Source organism: Pseudopodoces humilis, chromosome 3, assembly GCF_049639895.1.
Source record: "Pseudopodoces humilis isolate 2021_Gansu_Grassland_sample_001 chromosome 3, ASM4963989v1, whole genome shotgun sequence".
Classification (NCBI taxonomy): Eukaryota; Metazoa; Chordata; class Aves; order Passeriformes; family Paridae; genus Pseudopodoces; species Pseudopodoces humilis.
The window spans coordinates 103,576,100-103,597,226 of record NC_142202.1 but is presented as its reverse complement, the minus strand read 5'-3'; the positions used below and the strand labels follow the sequence as shown (position 1 = coordinate 103,597,226).

The 21,127-nt window shown below is 39.8% G+C and overlaps 1 long non-coding RNA gene across 1 annotated transcript; it reads right to left on the bottom strand.

Annotated features, from left to right (window-relative positions):
• Window positions 1-3,567: 3,567 nt before the first annotated feature.
• Window positions 3,568-12,664, bottom strand: LOC148184714 (uncharacterized). Its single transcript, XR_015772110.1, has 4 exons — window positions 12,556-12,664; window positions 11,595-11,766; window positions 10,774-10,941; window positions 3,568-3,643 (listed from the first exon to the last, which is right to left on the bottom strand). It is a non-coding gene; the product is annotated as an uncharacterized LOC148184714 (long non-coding RNA).
• Between the last annotated feature and the right edge of the window lie 8,463 nt (window positions 12,665-21,127).

Here is a 21,127-nt window from a genome sequence, read left to right as displayed (position 1 = left end):
ACAGAGGGAAAAGGATTTTCCTGCATCTTCTTCTGATTACTCATGGGCACACTGTTTTCATGCTCCAGTGAGAATGATTAAATAATTGTAGTAAAACGTTCATTAAAACAGCTCTTCCTCCAGTGTTAAAAACATTTTAATATTAGAAATATGTTTTAAAAATGTTGTGAAGTTTGATAGATACAAAATTTGGGTCCATTTGACCAAAGCTATTCAAAACAATCAGCTCCTATTTCAATTATATGTGAGTTGCATGACTAGGTAATTTTGTAAAATAAGCTTCAGCACCCATCAAACTCAAATTCCAGTGTTTGTTGAACTTCAGAAGAAACAGAGTGTTGGTGGTCACATATCTTTACTCATGGATGTGCTGCACAGCTTCACCAGATGCATTTTCTAGTAGCTTGCATGCAAGACAATTCAATATAGTCTCCTCTGCTGCCTTTTAGTGCACAGCTTAATTCAAGTACTTTCATAAAGGGGTTTATTTTAAGCCCTTAAAGTTTAGTTTATTTTAAGTGATATTAGGACTGGGGATCTTGCCATAAAAGTATAATTTTCTACCCCTCCCTTAGCAGAAATGGAAAATAATTATGCTCTGCATAACTTTAAGAGAGCCTCAGCATTAATACAATAGAAACCAGTGTAGCCTCTCTATAAATACTCTCGCACCAAACATTTCCAGAGGACTTGTTTTCGCAGCAGTAGCTTAATTCCAAAGCCATATAAATCTACCTTGTTGGTAAAACTACTGTAGGGCAATACAACACAGGCCAAATCTTCATTCCACTGACATCCATAAGACTGATAGCAGCAGAGGAAAGCAACACTCCCATATGTTTATTATATCGTATTTTATGCGGCTGTCACGCTCCACTAGCTTTGTACCAAGCTAAGTCTGACCTTCATCTTAGTACGAATGTGCAGGGCAGAGTGACTGCATGCAGGCTGCTTTACTCACCAGCCATCCCTGGGTGTTGCATTATCTCTCTCTGGGGCATGTTCTACATCTGCTTTAAGGGTGTGTTTACACTGCAGTGAGTGTAGTGTGAGCAGACATTCCTGAGTAAGCATTTTAAGGAGTATCTGAGGACTGTTTGCAGCACAGCTGTGATAGAACAGACTTCAGCACAGACTGGGGATCCCCATATTTGCTCAGTTTTAGGGCTAGTCTGCCTGAGCTCAAAACTGCTGGCCAGGACAGTCTCTCCAAAGTCCAGGGAACTTGGACTTAGTAGGTTCACTCATGATCTTGTTCTCTCGTCCTGTGCACAGAACAAGGTGGTGAAGTTGCAGAGGAATGAGCAACAACCCGTAAGCACATCCAGTATCCCACTGTCATCAGACACCATGTACTAAATCTATTATTTATTAAATATTGAATTCTAGACAGCCAGAAGAAAAATGCATAAACACTCACTTACCCCTAGGCTGCCTGGACTAAAAGAATGGTCTGTTTGCCTTTCATATTGAGACCAGACTGAGATCTTAAGATTAGTTTTTAGGAGTGTTGTAATGTTAAAGAAGCACAAGGTCATGCTTTAAAATGGGTTACTTCAGTGTAAATATCTACTGATCAACTTATGGCTGCTTTGACTGTTGTTCATGTCCTTTATAAACCTTTGGCACTTGAAGCATCCCTCAATAACCCAGGCAAGCCAGAGTGACATGAACAAAATCAAGGGTGTTCAACAAGAAGCAGAATTCAGACTTAGATCCTAAGGTGACAGAAGGGAGAGTATGAGCACATTTATGTGCATTGTTCTGTTTTACTCTTAATTTGATATTCTAATAAAATAACTTCTTCCTCCTCCCTGTAGCTCACACATTCCTGTGTTTGTTTGTTCTCTGTTAAGTCAATGAACTGTGACTGTGACTGCATCTGTGACTTAGAGTTTGCATCATTTTTTCTAACTTTCTTATCCATGTTTCAGCAATTGCACACAGGAGGAGACCTCATGTGCTAGGGTCTGCCTTTTCCCTTTCTTCTCCTCAAGGTCCAGCCAGGCCTCCCAGACTGAATTCTTGTAGATGCTATTTGAAATTATATTGGTTGCTCTGAGAAACCTGCACAGAAGGTACCAGAGATGATTTAAAGACACTACCCCTCTAAAGACCCACCTTAAGCAGAAAGTATCAAGTGTCTATCCAAGCATTTGCATCAAGTATAACCAAGGCAACCAGTGCCATCACAATCCTTTAAACATGGTATTAAATTGGATCTGAGACATCTGCAGCCTGATTTGTTGGAGGGTGCTGAATAAGATGTTTTTTTCCAAATACCTTGACTTTTTCACCACTGGAACAGGGATAAAATTAATTTCCTCCGTAAGTCTTTTGAGATCCATTAATTAATAAAAATATTTACCGAAACAAAGTTTTATAAGGAATTATATTTAATATCTTTATATCATTTTGACAAGTCCACCTGTGTTCAAAATCTGCTGTACTGGTGGAAATGAAAATTGTTGTGGCTAAAGTGTTTGTATAAATTTTATAAATATAAATATTTAGGGTTTTTTTTTATGTTTGTATCTTCATTGTCCTTAAAGAGAAAGATTTCTGTACCTGAACTTTTACAGTTGAACCCTTTGAAAACAATCTTAATTAGTAACAGTGTAGCTCTGTTGTATGGAGGAGAATTCCAGATGCACATTTAATACTTGTAATAATTTCTTTTTATGTAATGTAAGAGCTCCAAACAGTAAGCAGCACATTGCTATAGCTGACTATTTATTACACCTACTGTACAAAAGGAACCAAGTCTCTATTACTTTTTTATTCATATAGATGTTCCTATAAACCAGATAGTTAAGTGATGTATTTGTTTTGGTTTCTAGCCAAGCAGAAATATTTAAACCCTGCTTTTGGAAGCAAGAATTATCTAATCACTCACTAGCTTTTATAATAAAACATTTATCGTGGAACATTAATCCATTAGTACTTATTTTCCATCCCATCCTTTCACTAGCACCTTGCTTTGAACAAGGTTGAGTTTGGCTGTGATTTTTCCTTTTATCATATATCATAGTTACATGATGGGACACACCAACATTGAATTCAGAAAAAAATCTTGCACTTTCCTTGAACTTGGCACCCAGATGTTCTGCTTGTGCTTCCACTGTTAACAAAATAGTGCATGTGTGAGTTCTGAAATAAGTCTTTCATTGTAATGTACCAGGGTTTCATGGATGTAAGGAGGCATGTGGAAACAGCTAAGAATAATTACCTGCTAAAGAAAAATTTGTGTTTAACTAGCTTTGTTTTTTCACAGCTTTAATTTGCATAGCACATCACCAAACTGCCACACTTAAGCTCTCTGGCATTAAAGGCAAAAATTAAATGCTTCAGGGGAATTTCTGCTTTATTTTGTTTTGTTTTGCCAAATTAGAGATTAAAGGTAACCCCTGACTAAAAAGTGCAGTCCCTGACTCTGTGATGACACATCACCTATGGTGTCGTGTGGATGATCAAAGGTTAGACTTCCTCAGGCTCTTGCCAGACCTGGATTTTCAAAGCCACTGCTCAACACAGTGTCCAGCTCAGGACCAGAGGGTGACATGTCCTCTTACAGCACAAAGCCAACAAGAGGAAGGGAAGCACTCAGGAAACTCCAGTCTCATTCCATTTTCTTCAGCTCCCCCTGAAAAGAGAGAAATTAACAAAGGAAAGTAAGGTGAGAAAAGAATGAAAAAACAGGTAAGAAGGTCCTTGGGGAACAAAAACCAGAATGTCTGTGCAACTGAGAAGCTTCTGCTCATCAATGGCCTTTGTGTGCTGCTCTTCCAAGCAGCAGCTGCATGCCCAGGTAGGCAGGGATCTCTGGAGATATCTCTGGAGAAAGCTGTCTGGAGACAGCTGGTCTGTCCTCCATTCCTGGGACCAGGAACAAGGCTCAGGCTCCAAAACTCAGCTGAACCAAAGATCATTCCCCTTCATACATCTCAAACATTGCACAACATTGATGCCTTGTGCCCCCAGACAGGGTTCTGCAGGCTGGTGTCAAAGAGAGGCTGCAGCATTTGTTTCCCATTTCTATTAAGAAATATTCCATTTGTGAGCCAAAAAAGCACCTCTTTTTGTAGCATGCATTACAGAACATATGAAAATCAGAGCCAAATCCTGTGAACTCTGGGTGTAATCTTTACTGCTGGAGTAGATCCTTTGCAACCCATAGGTGTAAGAAATACTATGTCAAACTTTTATAGAACAAGAGACAAACTATTATTAATTTTAGCATTGTAAGGCCCTGATTCTCTCTACCTCTCTTTGCAGATTTAACTGAGGCCTGTGTAGAGTGCTGGCTTTAGGCAGGCTGCAGCTCAGGAAGATGGGTGACTCTAGTGACCACAGTGATTCAAGAGGCATGGGTAAGTCAAATAAAATTCATGCACAGAAACAAACTGTCCAGTGGAGAAAATTAATCCTGGGAAACAGGGAATAAAGGAGGAGAGGATTTTGAAGACCATGCATTGTTTCATTATTCAGATATAAACTTTCCCTGCTGGTTGTTAATAGATAGATGAGAGCATTGTGGTCTTTGTGGTCCCCAGAGGAAAGTGGCAGTCACCCTATAAAAGAGCCTATTACCCTGTGAGGGCTTGAGGTGTCACAAACTAACAGAATGCAGATACAGGAGTAGTTCTTTGTACATTCCAGACTTTAATCTTCATTAGAAGTCTCCCCTATGATTTTGGAAGAGAATAAATTTTTGTCATTTCACTGTTGGTTTTTAATCCTCAGATAATTAATGTGCATCCTATACCTGTACTTCTCATAGAGCTTTTATGGACATTAGAAGAAATTATGTGTGCAAAGACAGATGCAATGCAGGTTCAAAGAAAGCAAGCTAGCCACTGAGCAGAAGTCCCTAAAACAATCACTTTAAAAATTCTTTTTTGTGTCCAAGCATTTAAAAGAATACAATAATATTTTCATGGTTGGAACATGAAAAGTCAACTCTTTAATAAAGTTACATTTTCTTAACTTATTCCAATAATTCTTTCCTACTAATTTATGTGGAAGTTTTATCTGTACAATACAGGCCACATATATGCACAAGACTATATCCCTATATATTTAAAAATAGACCTATCCCTTCAGATTACTTGTATTTTCTGTATTCTAATATTTATATTTAAGATACACCTCCTTTTTTTATATATGTTGCACATTTTTATTCAAAAAAGCTATTCAGTTTTTTTTTTATCATGGGTACTTCAAAGTTATATTAAAAAATTATGTGGATTGAATATCCAGATATTACTATTAGCAAAAAAAAATATTTTCTTTCTTCCCATTGGGAAAACAGTAACTGCCTCCTCAAACCAAGTTATCAGCTCAAGAATCTGAGAATTTCAGTCATTAAAACGGTATTACCTCATTTTTTAAGTTCATTAAGTGCAGGTGTGTGTAAATGATCTGATGGAATTCCCTCAGCACCTACTGAGCCAAGGATTAGTTCAGCACTTGTGTCAAAATGAGTAGCATCAGGGCCACTCACTTTTGAAGCTGGGAGCTGCTCCCATGGGCTGCTCCAGAAGCCAGGAAGATGTAATGAAGTCAAATTCAAATCACCTTTCCTTGTCTTGAATCAGACTTGTATAAATAACAACATGTAAAATAATATGTTGTGAAATATTATACAATAATTATGAAAGAATGGAGTGCAATGCAATATACCTAGCATTGTTGAAGAGTTATGAAACCAGAAAGTGAGCTTTCTACCAGATGCTGACATTGGGACACTGTTAGGAAAACCTCTTTTGATAGTCATCATATCTTTTGATGAGCCTTCTGACCTCTCCATGTTTTGCTGGAGGACATTTCTGCATGATACAGAATATCTTACCCAGTCTGGTGCACAATTGTCCTCAGAGATGTTTACAATATGTGAGAGTCCATTCAGAGGGACCTTGACAGACTTGAGGGTTGAACCCATGAAGATCAGCAAGGCCAAAAGCAAGGTCCTGCAGCAGGCTCAGGGCAGTCCCAAGGACAAGTACAGGCTGGGTGGAGAATGGATTGAAAGCAACCGGGAGAGAAGGACTTGAGAGTGACCGTGGACAAAAAGCTCAATATGACTTGACAATGTACACTCACAACCCAAAAAGCCAACTATGTGGTCATGGAGATCAGGACAGGTGCCTGAGGACTAAAAGAAAGCAAATGTCATGCCACTCTTCAAAAAAGGCAAAGAGGAGGATCCAGGGAACTACCTGCCAGCCAGCCTCACCTCAGTCCTCAGAAAGGTGATGGAACACCTCATTCTGGAGGCCATCTCTGCCCACATGGAAGATAAGAAGGTGATCAGGAGTAGTTATGGATTCACTAAACGTGAATTCATGCTTGACCTATCTGAGTGGCTTCTAAGATGAAACAGCTGGATGGATGAAGGGAGAGCAATGGATATTGTCTACCTCAATTTCAGCAACGCTTTCAACACTGCCTCTCACCACATCCTCATAAGCAAACTGAGGAGGAGAGGGAGGTGAATTAAGGTGGATTGAGAACAGGATGAACAGCAGACCCCCAAAGGCCACAATCAGTGACACAGGGTCCAGTTGGGGATTCAATACTGGGCCCAGCATTGTTTAACTCATTCATCAGTTGCTTGGATAAAGGGGCAGAGGCTGCCTCAGCAACTTCCCTGATGACACAAAGCCAGGAGGAGTGGCTGATATCTCAGACAGCTGTCCCCCCCTTCAGAGGGACCGTGGCAGGTTGAAGGGATGAGAAGAGAAGAACAATCTGAAATTCAGGAAAGGCAAATGTAAGGTGCTGCATGTGGGGAAAAATAACCCAGCCACCATTATAGGCTGGAGGCCAACCTGATGGAAAGCATCTCTGTGAAGGTGATCAAGCACTGGAACCAATTGTCCAGAATGGCTGTAGAGTCTCCCTCACTGGAGATTCGAGAACCAAATGGACACAATCCTGCACCATGTGCTCTGGGATGACCCTGCTAGAGCAGGAAGGTTGGACCAGAAGACTCTGGTCCTTCCAACCTGACCCATTCTGTGATTCTGTGTCCTGGGCTGCAGCAATGTCTAGCATGTCCAGCAGGTGGAGGAAAGGGATTTACACCACCCCCCCTTACTCTAATCTTGTGAGATCCCACCTGGAGTGCTGTACTCAGCTGTGGGGCTCCCAACATAAGAAGGACATGGACCTGTTGGAGCAAGTCTAGAGGAGACCACAAAGATGATCAGAGGACTGGAAAACCTCTCCTATGAAGACAGGCTGAAAGAGCTGGGGCTACTGAGCCTGAAGAACAGGAGCCTACAATGGAGCAGAAGAGGGATTTTTTACAAGGGCCTGTGGGGATATGATGAGAGGTACTGTTTTAAACTGAAAGAGAGTAGGTTTAGATTAGATGTTAGGAAGAAATTTGTTACTGTGAGGGTGGTGAGGCACCAGAATAGAGAAGCTGTGGATGCTCCATCCCCAGAAGTGCTCAAGACCAGGGGCTTGAACAGGGCTTTGAGCAACCTGATTTAGTGGAAGGTGACCCTGCCCATGGCAGGGGGATTGGATCTGGGTGATTCTGAAGGTCCCTTAAAGCCCAATGATTCTGTGATATACCTGCACATTGGAGAAACAGATTCATTTACACTTGACTTTCACCAAATACAAAGGGGAAGCTTATGATCATGCAGGACTGGCCTCCTATTCATCATCTTTATGACAGAGAAACTTAACCTTCCAGGACATATAAGTATAGTGACAGACCTCAGTGTCTTCTGAGTAACAATTCAAATGAACATATTTGATTAGCTTATTTCACTTATTAATTAAATACTTATAGAAAAATTTACAGAGGGACAAATGTTTGCAAAAAATAGCTCTTATCATGTTATTCTTATCATAGGGATGAGTAGGAAGCAAAACAACACTGATAGTTAAGGTAGGTCTTCCACGAAAATTTAAATATATTTTACATCTGTATTTTCCCAGCTACAGGAAAGGTAACCCCTTTGTGATTTATCCTTCATTAGACTACTGAATGTCACTACAATCACAGGAAATACTGCATACTTTTGTCTGTATGCACTTAAAGACATAACAGGACTTATATGGGGGATATTGCTAGCACTGTTAAAATATGAAAAAAAAATCTCTCCACTTGAAAAAAAGCTGCATGGAAAAAACAATCAAAATGGCCTAAGCAATACTATCACATAATTAGATTGCCTGGCATAAGCTTAATACATGAAATGTCTTCAGTTCTCATGCTATTCTCTGTCTTGATTAAGGAAAGAACTAAAAGACCAGACTTTTTCCATTGCTAAATTTTCCATTGTGAAATTTGACGTGTTCATGACTGCAGAAGTTCTGTTAATCAATAAATCACTAGGCAACTTTGATTAATTAACTAGTCAACAACTCATAAGACGGTTCAGTCAGAACATCTGCATTTCCTTTTGTCCTATGTGATTTTTTAGTGAAGTAAAATGTGGCTGTTTATTTCCCAGACTGTTCGCTTTAAATGTTCTATGGAAGAATTATGGATTATTTTTATTTGTGCTTCAGTAGCAGCTAATAGCCTCTTCTAAGCTCCAGGCTTAATTTGTGCTAGGTTTTACATGATCCCACTTTAAAAGGCAAGGCTGGGGGTAGAAAGAGATGCAAAGTAATTCCAGGGGTGCTCATCCATACCCCCGCACAAGCCCGGAGGCAAAGCCTGCACCAGAGCTTGGATGTGTGGAGCCCTCCCACAGCACCCTGCCAGCCACGCTGCCTGTCCTGCGAGGAAACAGAATGCTCTGCTCTAAGCAAACAGCATTGTTTTCAAAGACAATTTGCCAGCATGAGCTTTCCTGTAAAAGGAACCATCTTATTAGCACTCTGGGTGGGATGTCATCCTCCAACAGGATGTCTCCCATGGAGCAGTCTAACCTGCACTCCAATGTTGAGTGCTGGATGCTGTCGTCCTTCCAAAGTCAGTGCCCAGCCCTTCTGCAGGGTATGTCAGGGCAGCAGAGGATGGCAGCAAGAAATGAAGAAACACATGGTAGGTGAGGGCATGTTCTCTGGAGAAATCTACAATTTGGATGTGCCTTAGTCAACAGAAAACAATTATGACTGTGCACAGGGCTGGGTTGCAGATCCAGTCACACTTGGATGTCTCTTGGATGCTTGTCACAGGAAATGGATCCGTGCTTTATTTAATGCTCTGTCTCACCCAGCTGACATTTCCAGACTCCCCTGATTAAGGGAGCATTGAAAACCTCCCACCCATTCACCCAGCAGAAACTTCTGAGCCACCCTTGGCTGCCCATGCACAGAACAGGTCCTATAACCTCTGTACTCAGGACTGCACCATGTTCTCGTTTATTTAAATATGTGAATTACTCTACACTAATTTCCTTACAGTGGTTCCAATTCACCTGTATGTCTCCCACTGTTTCCATTATTGCTCCTCATGATAAGTCCTCTCCTCCATTTCTGTTGTTCTCCCTCACAAATCCTTTTTGCATAAGAGGATGAGAAAAATATGAAATTTTGGGATTACTACTAGACAGAAATCCCAGTATTCCAGGCAGATCTGCTGCTGATCTTTTCAATTCTGACTTAAAAGGCATGAGTTTTCTATCATTTGCCAGAACACATGAGAAGCAAAGTGGGGACCAGGGTGTCTTCTCCCAGGGCACAAGTAGTAACACAGTTTGGTAGTCGTTACCCAGAGCACCATTTGAGACTTTGATTTCAAATACATGATAGCTCAGTTTCCATCTAAAGCAGCCAACAAACAAGCAGAGCAGAGAACATTACCCCTGATCCTTTATCTTAATAAGTTTTTGGTTTTTTTACTTGCCTCAGAAACAAAAAACAGAGGCTGCAGAGCAATATATTGAAAAAGCTGAAACATACCAACCTTTGAAGAATCACATACAAAATACTATTTTAAATCAAAAGTGTGTGTGTTGCACTTTGGACCAGGTTGCCAGCTGATGTAAAACAGTTCAGCTCCTTTAATCATATGAGGTTATGCCAATTTACATCAGCTGAGGATCTGTCTAATAATAATATGTGAAGCAGGGCTTCACCACATACTGTACTGAATGTTGGAAAACATCCTGTGCTTAAATGCATGCAGCTCTTTAACTTGGAGTATGAGACTAGCCACATTGTTTGACATAAGGGTTAGTTTTCAGATAGTGAAATTTCAGTTGCCAGGTGCCAGAGGCAATTTATCAGACACTCATAAAATAAAGATCAAAAAGCCCATCAGTCTCCCACTGCATCTGGGATCTAGGAAGGAACACTTACAGCCCCCTATCCTTTAAACAGCTCTCACTTAAAGAGCTCACTGTTTATAATAACAAGAAAAGGAGAAAGGGGTCAGGTCAAAACCAGCTGAACAGCAGGTGGTGTTATAAATTTTTTTCCCCCAGTTGAAACTTTTGTGAAATAGTGGTTCAAGTGTACTCACACAAACCTGTTTCATATTTTTAATTTGTATTTTTAGATAATTTTTGGCAATTAGAATACAAGTCACAGATGATTTGACTTTTTTCTTCTGTTGTTTACTCGAATATGTTACAAAAATAATCCTGAATGATTTCCTTTCATGCTTCCCTTTTGACTGAAAGCCCTTGCTGCACATTACTGAACTCAGCTTTTAGATCCAGAACCAAAATTCCTCCAAAGTTCAAAGGGGTTTCCGAGCCGTGTTCCCGTTCATAACCAGCTTAGGTGGAATGGTGCAAGATGAGAAGTTTGGATTCAGATCTGAACCGTACTATTATTTAATATTTAATGAGCACTCACACTCAGTCTTGGCTGAAGTCAGAGACATGAACCTTGCCTTCTGAAATGTTTCAATGTCAAGGCTCTGGTGTTGCCCTCAGGTCTCCTTGCTGGGGTGGATGAAGCATCTCTCCACCTCCAAGGAATGTGTCACATTCTGGTTTGAGTCCATCTCTTATGACTTCATTCCTCAAAGACAAAACAGCCAGACTTTATCAGGCAAGAATTAGCCACACATGTTCAGAGTTGTCATCAAAAACTCCCATAAGAAACCCCTCAAATGAGATGAATGTAAGATACGTTGCTATTCCAGAAGTCAGTGAGTGTCACGTGAAAGCCTCATCTCTAGTCAGCAACTGACCATGACAACCTGACAAATTTGAAACACTAATGAAAATATAGCATTACCCCTGAGGACACGGGATCAGAGGAAATCTGTCCCTGGTATAAAAAAAAATCCTATGAAGTACAGAGCACACACAGCCCCCAGAGACATTTCATGGCACTGAACACACTGGAGCAGAGGGAATGTAATTTGTCTTTACTAATTTTAATCCCTTAATTTAGGTACCTGCTGAGGTTCTAAGTATAGCAAAAGGAAAAAAGAAGGCATCTAAATTAGTATCCAAATTGCATTACAACTTGGATATTCTGCATCAGCCTCTAGAGGTATTTTCCTCCATCAGTCAGGCTTGGGAGCCCTGGCTCCCACACAAAACCCCTAAATTTGATTCTTACTACAGGCAATGTGACTGACCTCATTGATAAAAGCATTATTTTCTGCAGTGTGTGCTGTTTGCTCATGCATCCATTCAAAAGTTTTCTCCCCTTGTTGCTCTTACCTCCACTGAGTCTAAGAGTTCCTTCACCACAGCTTTGATTAATGACCAGTTGTTGGGAACAGCGATGTCTCCAAGTTCACAAACACAGTGCTCATCATTTTTCAAAAATGTAAATGTTTGTCAACAGTTACTGCACAGAGGTAATAAAATCCATGGGAAAGAAGTGGTGTGCCTTGGATACAAAAAGTATGACTATCATTAGTATTATTTGCTGGCAAATGTGACTTTTGTAATAGTGACCACAATATTGTTACCATACATCAGCATCCACAGAGGCTAGTACCCCCTAATTTTCTGACTGCTATCAGGCTTCCCAAACACCTTGTCCCAGAAATCATTTTTTTATTCCAAAATATGAGTCAGGTCTCCCATCTGCTTTGGACATCCATTCAAAAAGGCTTACTTGGCCTTAATCCCAGTCACTAAATTCTGTGTGGTATCCAGTATAGAGTATGCATTATTTTGAAATGCTGTAATATTGTTATCTTTGCTTTATAACTGTGATCCCTTAGAGCTTTCCTTTGTATTTCCAGCATTCATTTCCCAGGCAGTTTTATAAAAATGTAATGAGCTGCTATTATTAAAGCCTATTAACTTATACAGGCTTGTTGCCTGATGAGAACTCAATTTTATTTTCCTTAAGCAGCAGGCCAGATTGCAATCAAGCAGTTTCTCCAGTAAGTATCCCAACAAATTCATCACCCTCTTTCTTAGTCTGAGATAATGCCACAGTAGAGACCAGGCCAAAACTTTTATTTTTCAAAGTTACAACGAAAACATATTTACTCTTTTCACAGTAATTGGCTGTAGTAAGGTAGTCCTTTCCTTCATTTCATAGTTTCTTTTCCTTTTCTCCAACTTTCATCCCAGAAGCTAGATTGAGATATTTATGGATTGTGCTGAGCTCATGGGTTTTAATTAAGATTTCTACATACCTGAATAATTTCTATTTCTAACTTACCTCTTCATGCAAGACTAGCATTAGACTCGTGCAGCATGTTTAGGCACAAGACCACACAAGGCAGGAGGCTTTGCATTCCAGGTCACCATCTCCAGAGGCCAGAGCACAGCAAGAGCTGCCAAATTGGTTTAGATGGGCCCCAGCTCCGCCTGCAGCTGTCAGGGCCCTCCCACGCACTGACAAAAAGAGATTTTCCCACCCTCCTCTGACCTCCAGAGATGTGCCTAGTATGGAAACCTGCTGAAAGCACCGAGGTGTTAGGCATTTCTGCTTAAAAGGGCTGGAGGAGGAGGAGGAGGAAGACCTTGCAATGAAAGCACAAGGTTGTCTGGCTTCAGTTCCTAGTCCTGTTGCCCATTGCTTGTCTGACCTTACATTTTACTCCCTCTGCTATTCTGTTTTGACTCTGTGTTTCATAAAGCATGAGACAAGAACTTCTAGCTGTGATTCATGGAAAAACACAGCCATCAAACTGTGCTCAGGTTGTTAGTGAACTTTGTGAAGATAGGGAAAGACTTTGAAAAATAAGGGCAGGGGGAAAAGTTTTTCAATATAGACAACAGAACACAAAGACCAGATTAATTACAAGTTATACATTTAAAAAATATTCATAGTTCAGCAGCATGGATTTGTGAATCTGCTCTTACTTCTAAAAAAATGGTGTTTCATGCAAACTGGGCTCCTGAATCTCAAAAAACCAACATCTTCTGGCACTGCAAATATCTCATGAGATTCCTTAATTGAATCACTTGTGAGTGTTCATTTAACTGGAATTCCTAAATTCCCTTGGCATTCATCTAATGATATCTGAGCTAGTTTAACAAGCATTTCACAAATGCCAGGCCTAAGACAAAATGCTGCTTCAGGTTGTCTCCATGGATAGGACATATATGGGATGGCTGAGCAAGATTTTCATGACAGACCCTTCAGCAAAGGATCCAGACAACAGTATATCCCTAGCAAGGAAGTCACTTTGAAGGAGGTTTGTACATTTACTGTGCAGTCAGCTGGGGAAAATATAGTGTCATTTAAGGCATCTACTAAAAGACTCAATCTCCCTAATTTTAAGAACAACAGAGAGGCAAATGGGACTTCCTCTAGAGCAGGCACAGGTTACTGAGGCAGGTGAGACACACCTCCCATCACCAAAGGAAAACTGACCTAGTTTTATGTAAGGCCTTTCTATGGCACCAAAGAGAACCACCTCACACATCACTCTTTCACATCTATTTTTGAACTTGGCTCTGCCCATGCATCTCCTTAAATCATCTAAGAAGCCAAACAGAACAGTCCTCAGGGTATCAAATTTAGATCTCCCCTTATACATTTTCTGCATACTAAAACCAGAAGAGATTATTATGGTCACTTGATCTGTTATACACCACCTACATTTGCTTTCATAATATATTTTATGATAAAATACTGGCTTTTAAAGCAATTAATTTCTAATTATACACTTTCAAACTCCATGTTTCCTTAGCTAAGCTGTTCTATACTGTCATTAATTATAGCACAGATCAAGTTTCACACTACAATAACTTGGAGGAGTATGATTTAAAACAGAACTTGTGAAATTACCACTTCTGAGTATGCTGGTGTGGAGCTAGACAGCAAAATATATGCCTTCATACAAAAATTGACATACCTATTTCTGATGCGAGCCCTTTCATTAAATGGAGTCAAATTATTCATTTTTGCTATTCAAAATTCTACAAATTCCATCCAGTAAAACTCAGGTTCAGTTCTTGGCTGCTTCTTTATGCTGGCTCTATGATTTTCTCAAATCTAGCTTTTCCACTCATTAAAGTCATAGCTAGATTCTCCTTTCCCTCCTGTCCCTCTGCTCCCAAATCCCTTCACCAGCATGTCTGATAGGTCTTATCAAGCCAGAAGCAAGCTCTTTACTCACACCAGCCAAAGCTCTGGAATACGGTTCCCACCTACCTCTGCAGCCTTCCCTCTGCCCATTCCCACGGTCTCTCTCCAAGCACCTCCCAAGCCTTCAGCCTATCTGCTCCAGTTGGCTCTTTTCCTGCTCTCTGTGGTCCTCAGGAGCTGCCAGCTGGCCTGCTTTTCTGTCTTCCTCAGAAAATTAGATACTTTTGCTGTCCCCACTACCTCATGTGGAGTCAGGTTCATGTAACCCCATCTTTAGAAGGAGAGCTCTAAACCCATCTTTTTTCTCTTGCCTTGCTGTTGACACCATTTCTGGGGCCAGGCCCCGGTAAAAGGAAATCGAAAAGTTGTGCACAGTTCTTAGCAAAGGTGTAATGAGCTGGCTGGTGAACATCAGCTGCTGGATAGAATCTAAGCTCCTTGATGGTTTTATGAGCATGTCACCAAACACTGATTTGCCTGAAGTTCCAAATATTCATTGTTTGTTTGGGAGGCAGAAGCATCTTAGTTGTATGCAAAGATGGTGAAAAAGCAATCCAGAGCTGTCACTAAAAAGAGAAGAATTTGTTAAAATTGTTGCCAGAAAAGTATTTAATTTACAAAAGAAAAAAGAAGCTCTCTCTCTCCCTTCAGTATTTAAAAGTCCCGACTGGCCATGCGGTTTTGTTGCAATGTCTTAGGTGGCCACTGGCTTTTTGTTTTGGAGCATTAATACCTAGTTTACAAATCGCCAAGTGTTGAACTACTAATGATATGGTTATTTAATGTTTCTAGACAAAGGGAATTACTTCTCTCATATATTATGAGAACTAATCATCATGGGAAGAAAAGGAAAAGTTGGCTACTGAACCAGAGGAACTAACAGATCCATTACTTTCCTGGAAATGTTTCCTTTTAGTTGGCTAATGTGCATTATGAGCTAACGATAATGCTGCACATGACTGTATGGAGGGGATGACCTTTTTCTGTCTATTCTCTGAGAAGACAGACATAATCTATCTCTGTTTCAGACAGCACACAGCACATTAGTATGTTTTAGTGTCTATTTACACTAGAACTGGGTGCTAGGACAGCTCAGTAATTTCCAAATCACAGATGGTTCATGTCTGGGCCATTCAACATACAGCCTGCACCCATTTTTGTGGACATACCCAAAATGAAAAGCTCAGTCCTTTGAACGTATTTCTCATCCTTTTTGATTATCTAGCCAGGAAAGTTGTTGTCTTAGAAGACTTATTTTCAAGCTGCCTTCTGGGAGTGAACTTGATTTCATTTGCCAGGTGAAAACTAAAAGAAATCAATATCCATTTCCCCCTGTGCCTTTCTCCCAGATGGTGCTCTAAACTTGGGTTGCTTTTATTTCCTCTATTCTGACAGAGCTGGCTCATTCTTACTCTTCCCAACTTCATCTTATTTTTGACACCCATGATATGATGGAGGGGTCAAAGAACTCAGCTCAGCCTTTTTTGTTCTCAATCAGTAGGAGAAAATTATCTCATTCTAGAAGTGTGTTCTCTTCCTTCTTTCATTCCCTCCCTCCACAAGCACAAAAAGAGAAGTGGAGAAATATCTGGTAACAACACAAGACAGGACTGGAAAATTGCTGTATGAATATCACCATGTCCTGTAAGGTTTAAATGATACTATATGTCCTGCAGAGGAAAGTACTTCTGGCCAAAATAATTTTTACATCCCCATGCCTCCTAGTTTGAAACATTGTTCTGTTGAGGAGAAAGGTTTATTTTTTTTTATGTACTTAAAAATTATTATGGTGCTGAAATTACCCTCTCATAACAACAATCTCACAAATATGTTGTCATGCAAATCCTTCTGACATTTGAAAATTTGCTTTGTTCTTCAGGCTGTTAACCATCTTTTACAGAGAATCTGTGAAATCTGAGGGTGAAGTAGCATATATGTTTCATAAAGAAATCTATTTTAGAGACAGCATTATGCAGGAGGATAATTAAACAGGCCTCCTGAATTCCTCTGTGTGTGGGGCAGGGCTGCACTTGTCTTTGCATGCCAGGAAATACCTAAGATGAAGCATGGGACAGTCAGTTTTCAGGTTATGCCAAATTCTGTATAGAAAGAAGAAATGAGGGTTAGGGACTATGTGAAAAGCTGAAGGCTTTGCTCTCTGGTTTGGTCCCTGATTTAAAGCAGTCAATTTTTTTACGGAAAACACAGAAGGAAATTTTTATTATGCTTGTTGATTGACTGCCTCTGGCCCAAGACAGTAAATGAAGCACAGTTACTCTTGGATTGTACCCAGTTTCACCATTACTGATTGATCTTCCAAGGAGAAATCAGCACGAGAGACTCGTCGCCTGCTACTGCTTGGCAGAGAGGAGATGGCAGTGTCAGGATGGGACCAGAGCATCAGGAAGGCAAAAACACACTTCTGAGAGCAACTCAGATTTAATGACAGCTTTTTAATTCACCTGTGGCATTGCATCCTTTACAGCTGCGAATGCTTCATTAAATACCAGGCATTGTTTAAAAATAAGTTTGCCAAGCTTTTTTTTTGTTTTCCTTTTAAGTCTAGAGCCAGCAAAGAAACTGCTTTCTAGACAACAGAGATAGCTTAACTTCAGCAAATGTACTAATACTGATAGTGCCAAAGAAGAAACACATCTCTGACAAGGACTGAGCAGAGGCTGCACAGCAGATAAGGAAATGATTTTTTTAAATGAAGCCAGAGGAAAATGGAATAAAGATAAAAAGACTTTATAGTCTTTTTGTTCGTTTTTTTTTCCAAGTGACAAAAATCTGCCATATTAATAAAAAATCAACAGGAATTCCTCATTAAGGAACAAAGTTGTCTTGAGACTTGTTTATCAAAAAAAATATTCTAAGAATCTGTTTTAATTAAGAACATTACTTCTATCTTTTACCAAGTGCAATCTTATATTTGGCACGGCTTTAGTAACAAGCAGCAGATATTTAAACAAATGGGATTTTAGCCATGGAAGACTGACGATATCTATCCACTTGGTTTGTTTAGAGTCCATTCACACCTTGACTGATATCTATAGGGCTTGTGCAGATGTAGCAAGGCAAACGCATGCTTTACTTTGTATTGTTGGTTCTCTCCTACACAGGAGTGGGTTGGTACTGCAGGGCACCAGCAGAAGCCTGATTACACAATGCCACTCTCTCCCCCTTCTGGCAGGAAGAGCAAGGCAGGACACAGCCCCAGCAGTGATAAATAGCTGCAGAACTGTCCCTTCTTATATGACACAAATCACAGTTTCTGTGTTGTGGAGGAGTTCATTCCTTTTAATTCCTCCTTCTTTTTCTCCCTTAAACTTCTTTCCCCTCACAGGCAGGTTTGTCCCAGCCAGGCACACCTGGGCAGTCCCACGTGTCCTTCCACCTTTGCACTGTGGGAGAAAAAGAGTCCTGGAGTTCTGTACTTCAGAAAGGTAGAGATTTAGCAGTGCATTCAAAACAGACCTCCTCATTTAAAGCAGCTACCTAGTGACTTCAGTAGTTAAACTTCAAGTGCTATTTTGGAGAAAAGCGTGGGAACGGAGATTTGCTAGATGTGCCCCAAAGGAGAATTTGTCTGGTTTTAGATTGTGAAATACTCCAGCTTCTGGTATTGTTGTTCCTTTTTATTTCTCAAAGTAAACACATATTGCTACTCTGATGTGTCTGGTCCTTCAAATGTTAACACACAAGAGTAAACTTTTATGGTTTCACAGATCAAAGGGTTGTACAAAATTAAGAACATGCATAAAGTGTTTGCAAGGTCAGGAATGCAATTGACTGTGCCCAAAATAAAAATTCAGAGAAATTACAGAAAACTTTGTAGAGATTTTCCTCATCTTGAATTCAAATGAATACATCAGAATGGCCTGAAGCTGAATATGAAACCTTGGAGTTTCAATCTGCTCCATGAAATCTCTGTCTAAGGCAAAGAATAAACTTACACAAAATGAAATTCTGGTTCTGGCTCTGCAAACTAAATGCCTGTGCTTAACTTTATGAACAAAATCTTTGATGTCTGTGGGTTTACTGTCTAATGGTTTGTCACACACTGGATCTGTGTGACTTTTTTACAGTTTGGCATACTTAGATGTACTTTTTTTTTTTTGCAGAGCGCTAAAAGGAATCATTGGTCTTATAAGTTTAGCTTTCATTCCAAGGGATTTCTTAAATACCTGGATTTTGTTGAGCAATCCATAATATAAAAGTTCTTCCTTGCAGTTGAAAAACACAGCTTCTCCAACACTGGCTGCTGTAATTCACATGCATATAATATTGCTATCAGCTGCTTATTTACTTAAAAAATGTTTGATTTATCTCTCTCTCTCCTACTTAGCAAGATTAAAGGCTTAGATGTTCTGTTATACCATACCATATGTTAAGAGGAAAGACTAATTTTGGCTGCCTACAACATTCCAAGCCCTATTTAAATATTAGCTAAAAGCTCAACTTGTATAAATGCTTAAATCTGCAGATGTAGAACTTTGATTAACAAAGTCCTTTAAGGACCAAAATCTGCAATTTACTGCTTTTGAAAAGTCTGCCATGCTCCAGGGAGATGTACTGATTCTTGATGGAGCCCTAGCAGGACTCACTGAGGTATTCACAGGATCTGTTCACACCCACTGAATTTCACTTAAGAATAAGTCCATGGAACTCCCCTAACCACATCATTATGATGGTTAAAAAGCTAAAAATTAAAGCAAATTTCTGCTTTTCTCCTGCTTTGCTCACTGACAACTACAAGCAAATGCTTCTATTTTTTTCCTGTAAATGCTTCTAATTTTTTTCTGTATTCTGTTCCCCTTGCCATTAAATGAGGCCTGAGTGAGGGTTTGCTTTCTGGTGGGTATCACACCATGCAAGCACAGGGATGAGAGTGAGAAGAACTGCTGACATCAGCCTTCTGCCAAAAGCTCATGAGCTGGAAGGTCAGATTACACAAATCAGCCCTGTGATAAGATGCTAAGGGGAGATGATCACATCCTGATCAACTGGAAGAGTTCAGTAACTTTTTACAGTGCATTCTCAGAAAGCTGCTAGGATTAAATTTATAGACACTAAATTAAGTAATTGTTGTTCTCTGATGGGTGTAGATTCAGAAAATCTCCATGCTTACAGAATTTTGGGGCTGTGGGTTGCTGCAGTAGGCAAGGAGAATCAACTGCTCTGGGTTTAGTGAGTGGCATGTTTCAATCTCAAACATCATTTTTGTTTGAAGAAATCAGAAAAATATTTTTTTCCATCCTGATGAACAGCTTCAAGAGTTCTTCTTTGTTTATTTGCTCATTTTCTGTTTAGCTGGTGGATTGTTGTTTCAGATTGTTTGGTTTGGTGCATTTCTCCTCCCTCTGTGATATTGCACATTGGAAACCTTGGGACAGAACAGCACTCTAAGAGGATACAAAGGATTCCCTTGCCCAGCTGGGCCCTCTGCATGAAGATTAAGGCATAGATTAAATGATACAACCCTACTCTCTAGCACTGAGTGTAGTGAGATATAAATTCACATATATTGGTATTTTAAATTATAAATATAATGCCATTAAACTCCGTTGTTGTAACTGGTATTATTTAAAATCAGAAAAGAAAATATAAAACCTGTGATCTTTATAGCACACCTTTTTATGTCATGAAATCATCATGTTTTGCTTAAGTACCCCTCTTTCCATAAAGATTCACTTGCTAATCCTTCCATATCTTAACTAGACACTGGATCTGCTTTGCTGCATGACTGATCCATGTCTCTCTCATGTGCATGTATGTTACCATCATTAGATACAGGTGAGATCACCTCAACAGTCACAGAAAGATTAGTTACTCTGAAATTCCTTCAGTCTTTCACTAGAAGTCAATCTAAAGCTCTGCATTGGAGCATAAACACATCTTTATGAACTTTTCTTTTAAAACGTGCATCTTGCTTACAGTGACTTCTGAGGGTAAGCAGTAGCCAATTGAGTTTTAATGTGGCACTGTAAATATATGTGTTCCACAATGCCTTGTAAGCACAACGCACTCCAGCTGATGATCTACATCAGACCACGCATCTGGCAACCATCAAGAAGATATTAAACCTGCTGCCTTGAAGAAAACACCACCAGCAAAGTCTGATTATATTAGAAATCACATACAAATACATACTTACATTTTGATATGTGAATTGTAAAGTGTATAAATGTCTTCATGCATTTATGTATGTCCCAGCCACACATGGTGGGTGACCCTCCAGATCCCACCTGTTGGGACCAGTCCCTTTGTATACTTCACTGTACAGCCAGTACAGCCAGTAAATCACCATCAGGCTGAGACAGTTCCTAGCAAGATGGGAGAGGCAATGATCAGAGAATGCACATGTTATTGGCCAGTCCTGGGAATTATCTTTATAATTAACAGACACAACTACAGATTCTGGTATATTAAGGAAAAAGTCACTAGGGGCTACTGTACATTAGAGAGACACAATCATGCCTTGCATCACATATGTAGCACTTTTCAGTTTTCTTAGTTATTGATACAGATATAGGTACCCTTTTTTATTTTTTTATGTTTCTTTAACTAGTTGGATATGCTGTTTTTTGAATGATTTGCTAAAATACCAGTGAATTTATACACATGTAGATTAATGATTTTAAAGGACCATATTTGTGCTCAGGACTATGCCTTAACTATTTATTATTGGATA